The sequence below is a fragment of the Microcaecilia unicolor genome, chromosome 11, assembly GCF_901765095.1.
Source record: "Microcaecilia unicolor chromosome 11, aMicUni1.1, whole genome shotgun sequence".
Taxonomy (NCBI): domain Eukaryota; kingdom Metazoa; phylum Chordata; class Amphibia; order Gymnophiona; family Siphonopidae; genus Microcaecilia; species Microcaecilia unicolor.
Genome location: NC_044041.1, coordinates 78,584,890 through 78,599,949, shown reverse-complemented (window position 1 = coordinate 78,599,949; position 15,060 = coordinate 78,584,890).

Below are 15,060 nucleotides of genomic sequence, written 5' to 3'. Positions count from 1 at the left end.
ATACTAGATTTCTCAGCTGTTGTCAAAAACATCAGGCAAGGAACAATCATAAATCTGAATAAAGTTCAGTAGTCGGCAAACAACCATATGGCTTAAAGTAATTTTACTATAAAAGGTACAGTAGCTTTTCCTAGTAGTAGACCCACTTAATAGGTTGCTTACTCAAAGTAGGACAGAAACGCATCTTAGCATAATGTTTCACCAGTGTTTGGGTGGTACAGGGGTGTTTTGATTCTGGATGAGGTCCTCGGTAAATTTCCTTTGCTGTCACCATATAATTTTAGAGCTATCAAGAATATTCAGTAAGGTCTCAAAGTTAGTCCCCCATCCCCCCCCCCCCCCCCCCCCCCCCACATGTGATGACTGACATTTTATGGATAATTCCTTAGATTTTTTTAAATATATATAATGAAGGTGGGCTAATGTTATACTAGTGCTGCCTTACTTTTGTCTCCTCTGGGATCGCATTTCTAGGAAAGAAGGTGGATAGCAGCCATTCTAGTTCTTACCTCTTTTAATAGAAAGGAATTAACTTTAAATTATTTATTTATTGCATTTGTACCCCACATTATCCCACCTTTTTGCAGGCTCAATGTGGCTTACAGAGTGTTGTTATGATGTAGTCATTACAAGATCTTAAATACAATCGATGATAGGCTGAGGGATCTTAAGTACAATCAATAATAGGCTGAATCAATTAGTTGGCACTGAATGTGTTTAAATTCAGATTGGGATAGAATCTGAGCTCATGATTACGGTGGTTTATCAAGAGCCATGGGGTAATCAATCCATTTTAATCAGTCACTGCAACTAATTTATAATATTCATTTAGAATGTCCAGCCCTTTGATGTCAGGTGATTTTTACCATGCAAGTTGATACCTATTTATCAGGTGCAGCATATTTTTTATGCACCATTATATGGGTTTATTTCAGTATGCTATATCATAAACACATAAAGGGCACTGTTTACTAAGCCGCGCTGTAGGCATGCAAACTTTTTAATGTGTGCTAATGCTAGAGACACCCATAGGAATATAATGGGTGTCTCTATCGTTACTGTGCGCTAAAAAGCTAGCGCGCCTACAGCACAGCTTAGTAAACAGGCCCAAAGTAACATGAGTAACATGAAGAGGAAATTTTGATGTTGGGTTCAGACTGGACCAATCCCAGAGGCAGCTACTTAGCAAAACATGGCGCATGTTGGGTATCCAGTCCTTTGCATTGTTAAGTGCATTTTGATATAAGAAGTTTCAGTTTGAAATTATTAAATTACAAAATTTAAAATTACAAAATAAAACATTTCTAAATGATGGCATATTCTAGATCTTATTTTATTACATAGTAACATAGTAAATGATGGCAGATAAAGACCTGTATGATCCATCTAGTCTGCCCAACAAGATAGCGATACTTTATATGTGTACCTGAGTTTGATTTGTCCTTTCCATTCTCAGGGCACAGACTGTAGAAGTCTGCCCAACACTGTTCTTGTACTAAAAGTTACATAAGAACATAAGAGTAGGCATACTGGGCCAGACCAATGGTCCGTCTAGCCCAGTATCCTGTTTTCCAAACAGTGGCCAAGTACCTGGCACATACCCAAATTGTGGCAACACTCCATACTACAAATCCCAAGGCAAGCAATTGCTTCCCATGTCTGCCTGAATAACAGACTATGGACTTTTCCTCCAGAAATTTGTCCAAACCTTTTTTAAACCCAGATACGCTAACCGCTGTTACTGCATCCTCTGGCAAAGAGTTCCAGAGCTTAATTATTCGTTAAGTGAAGCTAACATTGAAGCCCCTTAAAATTTACGCTTCAGTCTATCCATATCTATTCAGTCTCGATCAGGGCACAGACCGTAGAAATCTGCCCAGCACTGGTTTTGCTTCCCAATTACCGGTGTTGCCACTCAATCTCTGCTAAGATTTGGTGGATCCATTCCTTCTAAACAGGATTCCTTTGTGTTTATCCCACGCATGTTTGAATTCTATTACATAAAGCAGCATTATCTCCATGCAAGATTTCTGAAGTTAACTGTTCCTGTGTTAGTGTCTGACTATTGTAAAATTGTATTTAATATATGGAAATGAAGGTTGTTTCATATTCCTCCAACTGGTGGAGTTTAGATCAAAGGAACATATTACCCCAAAGAGATTTTTGGAACTTGACACTTCTGAGGGCTCCTTTTCTGATGCTGATAAATGGTACCTGGAATGCAGTGCCATTTTGGATAAGATTAATACAAACCATGGAGTTTATAATTCATAAATTGGCTCCCTGGTGTACAAGTGTAAGAATTATGAATCAAAATGAGAGACAATTGGAACGTTGTTCACAGAAGACTTATTATGAGAACTAACTACCTGTTCCTCTGATCCTATTCCCACCCATCTACTTAACACTGTCTCTCGTACTGTCATCCCTTTTATATGTCATATCCTTAATCTTTCACTGTCCACTGCAGCTGTTCCTGATGCCTTCAAACATGCCGTAGTTACACCACTCCTTAAAAAACCTTCATTGGACCCTACCTGTCCTTCCAACTATCGCCCTATCTCCCTCCTCCCTTTCCTAGCCAAGATATTAGATTGTAAGCTCTGTCAAACAGGGACTGTCTCTTCATGTTCAAGTGTACAGCACTGCATACGTCTAGTAGCGCTTTAGAAATGATAAGTAGCAGTAGTAGTAAGTAGTATGAAATAAGATTGTATATAAGGAATGTCTTAGAAATTATTTTTAAAAATTAGGGAAAGGAAGAAGCTTTACTGGGATCATACAAATAACAAATTGAGGAATTTATTATCCTAAAGCTCTTTTTAGCTCAATAAATAGGCTACAGGGAGGGAGGTAAGAACTCTGGGGGGCAATGCCTCTATATAAGTTAGTTTTGCACATACCATGACAGTAATGAACAGGGTATTTGAGGGAAAGAAATGTCTCAGCTGAATGTTTCATGTTTTTCTCAGATGTGAAGTCCAATCTGGATAAATCAGTGCAAGTTGATTATAAACGTCAAAAACTCTCAAAAACTAAGGGGCCCTTTAACTAAAGCTTAGCACGTGCCAATGTAATTGGTGCATACTAGATGCTAAGAAGCCAATTTTAAATCTATGGGCTTCTTAGCATTTAGCTCACTCTAATTCCGTTAGCACACGCTAAGCGTTAGTAAAAGGGCCCTTAAGAAGGGAAGTTACAACGTGGGCTAGTTAAGTGTGGTTATTTTACCAGGACCCTGTGCTAAAATGTGGTAAAGTAGCCCACATTGATAACTTCACCCCAAAGTTTGTGATTTCTTGCATATCCTTGTAGCATTAAATAAACCTTGTGGTCATTTTATTGATCCCAATGCCAGTCTCTGCATTGTTGTCTCCTTTAGTGGTTTCTGTTAACTCATCACTTCCAAATAAAGTTTCCCCACAGAGGTTGATAGAATCCGTAGTGTACCTTGCATTGATAAACAGTGAGGAAGTTGTCAAAGTGCAGTAAAAGGTGGGATTTTACCACACCGTGATTTACCACAGGAGTTATCAACTTGTAATATCTCAATACTGCAGGTCTGCTGACTCCTATAGTAAATTAATAACACTGCTTGAGAGCCACCTCACAAGCAGCGTTATTCAACTGACTCAGCAGGATCGGGCCGTCAAACCATGACCCAATGCTGTCAGGCTTCTTTTAAAGGGGACATTGTAACTGAAAAAGATAGCTAAAGCATCCCTCGAGCCATAAGCCCTTCTTGGGACCTCCTCTGTCAAAAGTGAAACCCTCAGTCATCCCCTCTGGGAACCCCCCCCCCCCCCCAGAAGGCATCAAACCCATCTCAAGGCCCCTCATCCTCCTGAAAAAAAACACTAAGCTTACCATTGTAGAATCCCTAGCATCTATTAGCTTGGGCAGGAGTTGCTCTAGCCCTGGCTGGTGCCAGCAACTCCTATTGGTAGTCTCATGGTTTTATTGCTAGGTCAGGTTTCTGTATAAGGGCATATGGGGATCGATGCTGCCCAAAGCACTAAATACAAGGAATTCTACAGCGGTAGATCTGGAAGGAAGGCCTATGGGAGTGTGTGGAGAGGTCAGGGGTTAATGCCTTGGGGGGGGGGGGGGCTTCTGGTAGAGGAGGGAGACTTCCGGAGGGCTTTATTGATAGGGGTCTCTTCAGGTTGAGGGGCCTGTTGGGGGTTTTACTTTCGGTGGTGGTGGGGGGGGGGGTGATCTAGCCACCTCTTTCAGTTAAAGTTTCCAGCCCCTATAAGAGACAGCCCATCAACATCAAGCCATGGCTTGGTAACCTGATGCTGCCTGGCTGTAAAATAATACTGCAAGTCGCAGTATAGTATTTATACAAAAATGAGCTGCTTGCATCTCATTAGTATGTACCCCCTGTACTTAGATAGTGCTCCATTAGGGCAAGACAACCTGCATTAGTACCCTTTTAAGTTGCATTAAGGGGCAAATAACATGGGTTATTGCTCTAAAGCAGCTTGATAACTCCCCCCTCCCCCTACATGCTATTGATATAAGCTTTTCTAGACCAATTTCAAATTTGCCTTTTTTAGACAAATGAGAGAGTATTGGCGGTTCAGCTACTGGATTGGGAGAGAAAGCAGAATACACTGGACCCATCCAGGCCATGGTACAAAAACAAAATCTTTGGTTCTCATAGATGCTATGAGAAGGGGGCTCTGTTGGGGTGTTGACTCCCTTTTGATAATCTGTCCTACTGCATTTGGTATAGTGACCTGAGATATATACTTTTTTAATTTAAGGTCCATGGTGTTAAACAATTTTGACTGATTTAACTCTTTCTGCAGTCTAGATCTCAGTAAGTTTCTTTTGGTTTCCAGTTGTCAGGTTTTCAGTACTACTACTACTTATCATTTCTATAGCGCTACTAGACGTGCACAGCACTGTACACTTGAAGTCATTTTGATATGGGGTGTCACAGAGTTCCTTTCTGTTCTGAATTTTTGGTTTAGTGTATATGTATAACCAGTCTGGGCTTTGGTCAGACATTGGAGTTTTGAATGGTGTTGCTTCACATATGATATCCAAATTTTTGTGGAATTAGGAGCCAATCAACATTAAGTTTGAAAAGTAAAGCATTATGGTTAGGAGTACTAATTAGATAAAATATTCCTAGTGTATAATATGCAGAGTTCAGAATTCCACTTCAAGCTGTGTCGAAAACATTTGTTTTTTAAAATGTTAAGCTGACCATGTGTGGTGAGAGCTGCCTTTTTTCGACTTCACTTAGGTGCTCTTTTACTAAAGTGCAGTAAGTTTTGCATTTACCGCCTGTTAAAAGAAAAATCACACAGAGCAGACCCTTATCATACAGGCAATGCGTTACATGCCAGAGCTGATCTGGAAGGCTGACCCATAGCGGTGAATGGTGAATGTCCAAGCTGTTGATAAATCATGTAGATTTTATCCCTACACCTAGAGACAGAAGAATGTGCCATAATTTACTTTTTGCTTTTCCTTCTATTAAGGGTTTAAAGAAATGTATAATATTTGGTAGACTTTTAGCAGTTCAAGCATTTAGGCTGTGGAGTGATATTTATATTTGTTTTACTGTACCGTCATTGTACTCTCAATTTAAGAAAAACGTGAAAACTCATCTTTTTAAGAGATTTGTTTAGAATTAGTTCGATGTCAGTTATTTGAGTTTGTATTATTCTTCCCAAGATATGGCTTTTTTTTTTTTTACTTATTGTAAACTGCTAAGAACCTGGTGATTTTAGAGGTATAGAAATATATTGTAATTGAAATAACAGACTACTTCTAGGGGTCATGGTAGTCATATTCTTGCTGGAGCATGACGGGGCAGGAGTGGAGGGGAACTGTGTCTGGCCGTCCCACTAGCCCACCAGGGACAATTTCTTGCGGGATTGGGTGGGCTGGGGTGAAGGTCCACTGGCTCTTAAATGAGGGTGTGTGAGAAGGGGGCAGGACTTCTGTGTAACTTCCTGTTAGTAAGAGGATCACTGATTTTGATGCTGTGAGGAATCTGTTTTTTTTATATAGATGGATTGATATTTTTGTATATTATCTTTTTATTGTTTGGTTTTATAGTATTTTATGGTTAATATAGTGCTTTGTACTATTTTTAAGTTCTGTACATTTAATTTGTTATAATTTGTTATTACTAAGGCGATCTACAATAAGCTATTTTTTAGCAACTGACAGTTGCTGTGGCTGGTTTGTTTTCAGTTGTTTTTTTTAATTGTGCTACTCTACCTTTTTTGCTTTATTTGATTTTGTTTATATATATGTTTATAAATGGTTTGCATTGCATTTTGTTGTTTGTCTTTTTGGACAAGCTAGTCAATGTTTTGGGAAGAATAAATAAATAAAGGATTGTCTCAGCAGCCACAAAGGCTTCCTTCAAGATAATCTGGCTCAGTTTGCTTGAATTTCAAGTGAATCATTCAGAGAAGACAATTTACACTTGAGTATTCAGTTTGCCTTTAAAGTTGCAGTGTTATACCGATTAAAAAAAAAGTAATCTATTTCCAAGTTTAATAAAGTTGGGGATGCCTTCAGAGCGGCTTACAGCCTAATAAATAGGGGAGAAGGGAGCTAAAGATTAAAATGAATGGATAGTGAAGGATAGGAGGGGAAGAACTACAATATCAGACAGGATGAGGGGAGAGAACATTCCATATCATCAAGCTGATCAATCCATAGACTGGTGGGTTGTGTCCATCTACCAGCAGGTGGAGATAGAGAGCAAACTTTTGCCTCCCTATATGTGGTCATGTGCTGCCGGAAACTCCTCAGTATGTTCTCTATCTCAGCAGGTGGTGGTCACACACAGCAGCAGCTCTGGCTAGGCCTCCAAGCCTAATTTTTAGGTTTTGTTGAGTGCCTGGGGTTGAGGGCTCTTTTGAGCAAGTGCAAACCTGGTGGTGCCAGGTCCCTCCTTTTCTCCCCCCTCCCGCTGGCTCCGTTAAAAAAAAAAAAAAAATTTTTGAACGTCCTTAAAGGCGTTTATTTCGACGTTTATTTAAGCGTCTATTGCAGCTACTCACTGGGACACCAGGTCGTTACAACTCGGAGCGGACAGCAGGTAATTTTTACCTTTTTATAGCGGGCAGGGGGTTCCCCGATTCTTCTCCTCGTGGCATATGGCGTCGGAGGGCGAGGGCGCAAAGGGTCGCTCCCCGGGTCGCTTGAGCGCTTCTAGAGGGGATGCGGGGGTCTTCAAGCCTGATTCGCCCTTGTTGGGTGACAGTTTCGTGACCGATGAATGTCCGGGTCCTTCCTCCGGCGTGGCGGTTTTTCCCGCCATAAACGCCCATCCCCCGCTCCTCGCCTCCGCCATCTTGGCCGGCCACGCGGCTCGGACGGCTTCTTCTTGGACCGCCCTTGAGGTTGGAGACATTAATGCCATGAACGCCCTTAATTTGGGCGACAGCACAGAAGCGGCTAAGTTAAGAGCCGTTCTTCCCGCGCGGCTCCTTCGCGGAGTTTCGCGCCGGACGCCATTTTGGATGCGCAGCATGTCTCTCCCCCGCTATTGCGAGCGCCGGTTGAGGGTGCGTCTAGGGCTGTTGCCCAGACTGCGGAAGTGCACAGTCTGGGGGGTTTCTCCCCCGAGTTTGTTTTGCTGCTGCATCAGGCCTTCCTCATGCACAACGCTGCCCCTGCTCCCTCGTCTGGTAAAGAGGTTGAGGTTCCCAGAGGTAAACGCCCTCGGGGTTGATTCCCAGGCCTTGGAGGAATTTGTCTCCTCCGATGTAGATGAGGGCAGCGTGTCTGAGGTCTCCCAACGGTCCTTTGCGGATTCCTTGGAGGAGACGGATCCCCGCTCGGATGGAGCGGATGACCCCTCTGCAGCGCGGCTTTTTAGCCCAGAGGATTTGCCCAACCTGTTGTTACAGGCCATGGACACTTTGAAGATTTCCTCTCCGGAGGACATCTCTCCCTCAGCCCCTGTTGGCTCTGCCATTATGCTGGGGACGAAGCGCCCGCCTAGAACCTTCCACGTGCATGATGCCATGCACACCTTAATTTCGGCTCAATGGGATGTCCCAGAAGCGAGCCTTAAAGTGGCTAGGGCTATGTCCCGCCTCTATCCTTTGGCTGTGAGTGAACGTGAGGCCTATCTGTGGCCTACCGTGGATTCTTTAATCACTGCGGTGACTAAGAAAACGGCGTTGCCGGTGGAAGGTGGCACGGCCCTAAAGGACGCCCAAGACAGAAGATTGGAGGCGGCTGCTTTAAGTTTGCAGGCCTCAGTTTGCGGCTCCTATGTGGCCAGGGCGTGCCTGACTATGGTGCAGCGGGCTTCCCCCTCGGATCATTCCTTGAGGGCTGATTGGCCGGCCCTGGAATCGGGCTTAGCCTATTTGGCAGACTTGCTGTATGATGTCTTGAGGGCCTCAGCGAAAGGCATGGCTCAGACAATCTCTGCGCGGCGGTGGCTTTGGCTGAAACATTGGTCTGCTGACCACGCCTCTAAATCCCGCCTGGCTAGGTTGCCTTTTATGTTTCAATGATTTTTATTGACAGCATATCAAGTACAATAACATTCTTTTGGAAAGTACATGGTAAGTCTGTGCTGTCTAACATTATATGTCTATGAACGTCCCCCCTACCCCCCCTTCCCACCCAACCTACCCCCCTCCCCCCTTTCCTTTTTAACTAAAACAAATGCAACAATGACAACATCAAGGAAGAGTATTTGGGTTTAGTTAGCAAGTAAGTGTCTCTTGGCTGACGGTTGCAGCGTATTCCAGAGTCTGCCCCAAGTCTGTCGCAACCGCCTTCTGTCTTCTAGGTTCTGGTCGGAGACCGCGCATCTTTCCAGTTTGGATAGGTCAATCATCAGTATTCTCCATTGGGTGATATTCGGTCCATTCCGGTCCATCCATCCATTTAAGATCACCTTCTTTCCAATCATTATCGCGCGTTGCAGAAATCCACAGTATCCCGGCAACGCAGGCTTGGCATATTTGTATATTCCAAATAAGAGTAAGGGCTGTAGCTTTGTCTTTCTGCGCCAACATGTCCAGATTGCTTCAAGCACTTGTTTCCAGAAGTGTTGCACTCTCTGACAGGCCCAAAACATATGCCCCAAAGAGGCCCTTGGCGCATCACATTTCGGGCAATTTCCAGATGCCCCATACCCTGCTTTCTGGGCTCTGTATGGTGATATATGTAAACGGAGCACAAATTTGTATTGTAATTCCCAGTATCGCGTGAATGGCGAGGTGTGGAGTATAGAAGTCAAATAATTTTGTATCGTATTATCCGTCACCTCCGATGCCAAGTCTGCGGACCAGTCCTGTGCCCTCTTCTTGTAGTCTATATCCTCTGTTGTGTCTAATAGATATCTGTGATGGTACCGTAGCGGAACTTCATTTTGAGATCCCAGTGTTAAGGCTGTACTCAATGTGTCCTGAACATCTTCACATAGATTAATCCAGCCTACTGATGTAGCATAGTGTTTTACTTGAAGGTAGGCGAACACATCCGAAGCTGGCAATATGTATTCTCTCTGCAATTCTGTAAAAGGACGCATTTGCCCTTCCACAGTTATTAGTTGGTATAGGAATTGAATACCTTTTGCCCGCCAACGAGCAAACACTCCGGAGGTTGTTCCCACCGGGAAGTCTGGATTGTGGTATATTGGCAGGAACGGTGTCGAGCTCGCTGAAAATCCATGCCGTCTGCACAGCCATCTCCATGTTGCTCTGGTTGACGTCAAAAACAAGTTCTTGGATATTTTAATGTCTGAGTTTTGTTTGCCTGTGTGCAACAACCAGCCAGGGTGCAGCTCTGGGAAGGCCGATGATTCTATGTGGGTTGCTGTGAATTCTTGGCCTCCCACCAGCCAATCCCTTATATGTCTCATGGAGCACGCTATCGTGAGGTACCTTATACTTAATAGTCCCATTCCTCCGTGCGTCCTAGGTTTGTGTAGAACATCTATTGGGAGCCTCGGTCTCTGGCCTCGCCACAAGAAGGTCTGGATTGCTCTAGACAGGACCCTCTCCTCTCTCCGTCTTAAATATAACGGGAGCATTTGGAAGGTATATAACCAGCGAGGGGCCACCATCATATTAAACAGGGCAATTCTGGCTGTAAGGGAAAGCGGAGCCCTCCCCCATCTTTGTAATGTACTTCTGGTTTCAGTGAGCAGTGGTATCACATTTTCATTGTAAAGCTGCAATGGGTCAGTTGGTATCTCTACCCCCAGGTATTTCAACCGCTCATTTCCCCATTTCAGAGGAAACTGCCCCTGCCACTCTGTTTGAACCTCTTTCCTCGTCGGCATGGCCAGTGATTTTGTGTGATTGAGTCTAAAACCTGATATCTCCCCATAGTTCCCCACAACTTTGAGCAGGGCTTCTAATGATGTCTGAGGATCATCTAGGAGAAGCATGAGATCATCTGCATACGCCAGCAATTTAGTCATGTGTCCAGGTAGCTGTGCTCCTTTGATTTCTTTTGTATTTCTTATTACACATAGAAGTGGTTCTAGTGTAAGCACAAATAGTAAGGGGGAGAGCGGGCACCCCTGCCGCGTCCCTCTCTCAATCCTAAACTCTTTTGTCCTAATGCCGTTAACCAAAATGGAGGCCGTTGGCGATGTATAGAGAGCTTGAACTGCCTCAAAGAACCAACCCTGAACTCCCACCCAACGTAATGTCTCAAACATGAACGGCCACCTGACTACATCAAATGCTCGTTCTGCATCTAAGCTAACCAATAGTCTGTTTGTGTCCGTCTCTTTTGCGTGCATCAGCGCCGCCAACAGCCTCCGCACATTAAGTACTGATTTTCTACCTCTGACGAACCCCACTTGGTCTGTATGTATTAGGTTGCCTTTTAAAGGCAAGCTGCTCTTTGGGGTCGAGCTGGACAAAATCGTGACCGATCTCGGCACGTCTAAGGGCAAGAAATTACCAGAGGTCAGGGCTCGGGCTAGTACTCGTCCCGGTACCTCCAGAGGACGGTTGCAGGAAGCCCGTCGGTAACGCCCCGGCAAGTCGGGCTCTGCCCCCTCTTCCTTCAAGAGGAATTTCTCCCCCAAGCAGCATTCCTTTCGCAGAGACCGCCGTCCCGGAGGTGCTCCCTCCGGTCCTCCCCCAGGGTCTCGTACCCAATGACGGGGTCTTGGTCCACGCCCCAGTGCAGATTGGAGGACGGCTGTCCTCGTTTCTGGGCGAGTGGACCACAATAACTTCAGACGCGTGGGTGCTGGAAGTCATCAGAGACGGCTACAAACTAGAGTTCTGCCGACCCTTAAAAGACGGGTTTGTACTCTCTCCCTGCAAGTCTCCGGTCAAAGCTGTGGCAGTGCAGCAGACCTTGGACAATCTGATCCGCCTGGGCGCGGTCGTTCCGGTGCCAGAAAGTCAGCTTGGCAAGGGACGTTACTCCATTTACTTTGTGGTACCAAAGAAAGGAGGTTCTGTCCGGCCTATCCTCGACCTCAAAGGGTCAATCGGGCCTTGAAAATGCGGCACTTTCGCATGGAGACTCTCCGCTCTGTTATAGCGGCAGTGAAGGCAGGAGAGTTCCTGGCATCCTTGGACATCAAGGAAGCGTACCTGCATATTCCCATCTGGCCTCCTCATCAACGCTTTCTGCGTTTTGCAGTCCTGGGACGACACTTCCAGTTCAGAGCCCTCCCTTTCGGGTTGGCTACTGCTCCGCGGACCTTTTCCAAAGTAATGGTGGTCATCGCGGCCTTCCTACGAAAGGAAGGGGTACAAGTCCATCCTTATCTGGACGACTGGTTGATCCGAGCCCCCTCTTATGCAGAGTGCGGCAAAGCTGTGGAACGGGTAGTTGCTCTTTTGAGCTCCCTGGGATGGGATCATCAACTGGGAGAAGAGCCAGCTGCGCCCGACTCAGTCCCTGGAGTACCTGGAGTCCGATTCGACACCCAAGTGGGCAGAGTGTTCCTGCCAGACAATCGGATTGTCAAACTTCAGGCTCAGGTGGACCAGTTCCTAGTAGCCTCTCCCCTTCGGGCTTGGGACTATGTGCAGCTGTTGGGCTCTATGACGGCCACGATGGAAGTTGTGCCCTGGGCCAGGGCTCATATGAGACCGCTTCAACACTCTTTGCTGCAGCGCTGGACTCCGATGTCGGAGGATTATGCTGTGCGCCTTCCCTTGGACCCAGCAGTGCGCAAGGCGCTGAGCTGGTGGATGCAGACAGACAAGTTGTCTGCGGGAATGCCTCTGGTGACCCCAGAGTGGATTGTCGTCACGACGGACGCCTCGTTGTCAGGCTGGGGAGCCCACTGCTTGGGAAGGACAGCGCAGGGGCTCTGGTCTCCTACAGAGGCAAAGTGGTCTATCAACCTCCTGGAACTCAGAGCCATTCGGTTGGCGCTTTTGGAGTTCATCCCGGTACTGGTGTTGAAGCCTGTACGGGTCCTGTCGGACAATGCCACGGCTGTGGCCTATGTCAACCGCCAGGGAGGTACCAAGAGCGCCCCTCTAGCCAAGGAGGCTATGAATCTTTGCCAGTGAGCGGAAGTGAACCTGGAGCAGCTTTCAGCGGCCCACATTGCCGGAGTCATGAATGTCAAGGCGGACTTTCTCAGTCGCCATACCTTGGAGCCCGGAGAGTGGCAGCTATCTGCTCAGGCGTTCTTGGACATCACGAAGCGCTGGGGCCAGCCGAGCCTAGATCTGATGGCGTCATCGGCCAATTGCCAAGTGCCGCGCTTTTTCAGCAGAGGACGGGACCCTCGATCCCTGGGAGTAGATGCTCTTCTCCAACAGTGGCCGACACAAGAGCTTCTCTATGTGTTCCCGCCCTGGCCCATGTTGGGCAGGGTGCTAGACCGGGTGGCAAAGCATCCCGGCAGGGTAATCCTGGTGGGTCCGGATTGGCCCAGGCGTCCCTGGTATGCGGACTTGATCAGGCTCTCAGTCGACGATCCTCTGCGGCTGTCAGTGGAGCAGGGCCTGTTACATCAGGGTCCCATGGTGATGGAGGATCCCTCCCCCTTTGGTCTTACGGCCTGGCTATTGAGCGGCAGCGTCTGAGGAAGGGCTTCTCAGACAAGGTCATCGCCACTATGCTGAGAGCGAGGAAGCGCTCTACTTCTACTGCTTACGCCAGGGTTTGGCGTATCTTTGCAGCGTGGTGTGAAGCAGGCTCACTTTCTCCCTTCACTGCTCCAATTTCTTCAGTGTTGGCGTTCCTGCAACAAGGTCTGGAGAAAGGCCTGTCGCTCAGTTCCCTTAAAGTCCAGGTAGCGGCTCTGGCTTGCTTCAGGGGCCGCCTGAAGGGTGCTTCCCTGGCTTCGCAGCCAGATGTGGTGCGCTTTCTCAAGGGAGTTAATCACCTGCGCCCTCCTCTGCACTCAGTGGTGCCTGCGTGGAATCTCAACCTGGTACTAAGACCATTGCAGAAGCCGCCTTTTGAACCCTTGTCGAGGGCATCTCTGAAAGACCTGACGTTGAAAGCAGTCTTTTTGGTGGCTATCACTTCAGCCAGAAGAGTTTCCGAGCTCCAGGCGCTCTCATGTCGAGAGCCTTTTCTGCAGTTCACTGAGGCAGGAGTGACTATTCGCACAGTGCCTTCCTTCCTGCCCAAGATTGTTTCTCGCTTCCATGTGAATCAGCAGCTCTGTCTCCCTTCCTTTCGTAGGGAGGACTACCCAGAGGAGTACTCTGCTCTTAAATATCTGGATGTGAGACGAGTCATCATCAGATACTTGGAAGTGACCAATGATTTCCGGAAATCGGATCATCTGTTTGTCCTGTTTGCAGGTCCTCGTAAGGGTCTGCAGGCTGCTAAGCCTACAGTGGCAAGATGGGTCAAGGAAGCCATTGCAGCGGCTTATGTGGCCGCGGGGAAGGTGCCGCCTATCCAGCTGAAGGCTCACTCCACGAGAGCTCAGGCGGCCTCGATGGCAGAGGCCGGATCCGTCTCCTTGGAAGAGATATGCAAGGCGGCAACTTGGGCTTCGGCTCATACATTCTCCAAGCATTACCGTTTGGACTGTGGCTGCACGGGCGGAGGCCCGGTTTGGAGCTTCAGTGTTGAGGTCAGGGATTTCAATGTCCCGCCCTGGGTGAGTACTGCTTCGGTACATCCCACCAGTCTATGGATTGATCAGCTTGATGATATGGAAGGTAAAATTATGTATAATCATACCTGATAATTTTCTTTCCATTAATCATAGCTGATCAATCCATAGCCCCTCCCAGATATCTGTACTGTTTTTTATTCTGGTTGCATTTCAGGTTCAAGTTTAGTCTTCAGTTACTTCAGAAAGACTTCGTGTTCAAGTTTTTTCACTTGGATTCTTCAAGAGTTAAGACGAGTTTGTGTTACAGTGAGCTGCTGCATTCCTCTCCCCTCCGTTTTACGGGGCTGGATTGAGACTTAAAATTCTGCCGGCACTCCCTCCCGCTTCGTGCGGCTGTAGGGCAGCTTTGTACCCCTCCCGCTTCGGCGGTGTTAGGGTCAGTCAGCTCCTCCCGCGGTTGCGGTTGCAGGATAAGCCAGATCCCCCCGCATCGGCGGGTGTGGTGTCCCTCCCCCGCTCCGCGGGGATGAGCTGGACGGATTCCCCTCCCCCACTTGTGTGGGGATGAGCTGGGTTAATTCCCCTCCCCCGTTTCGGCGGTGGTGGAGCTGGGCAGAGTGTCCCTTCGTGGGTGTAATTCTCTAAGTGCTGAGTCCTGCGGATGGAGCTTTGATATCGACATACTGAGGAGTTTCCGGCAGCACATGACCACATATAGGGAGGCAAAAGTTTGTTCTCTATCTCCACCTGCTGGTAGATGGACACAACCCACCAGTCTATGGATTGATCAGCTATGATTAATGGAAAGAAAATTATCAGGTATGATTATACATAATTTTACCTTGGGAATGCTACGGTTGTCTTCAGGACTCCATAAGGATGTAAGAGTAGCCATACTGGGTCAGACCGATCAATGGCCCATCTAGCTCAGTATCCTGTTTTCCAAACAGTGGCCAAGCCAGGTCACAAGTACCTGGCAGAAACCCAATTAGCAGCAACTTTCCATGCTACCAATCCTGGGGCAAGCAGTTGCTTTTCCATGT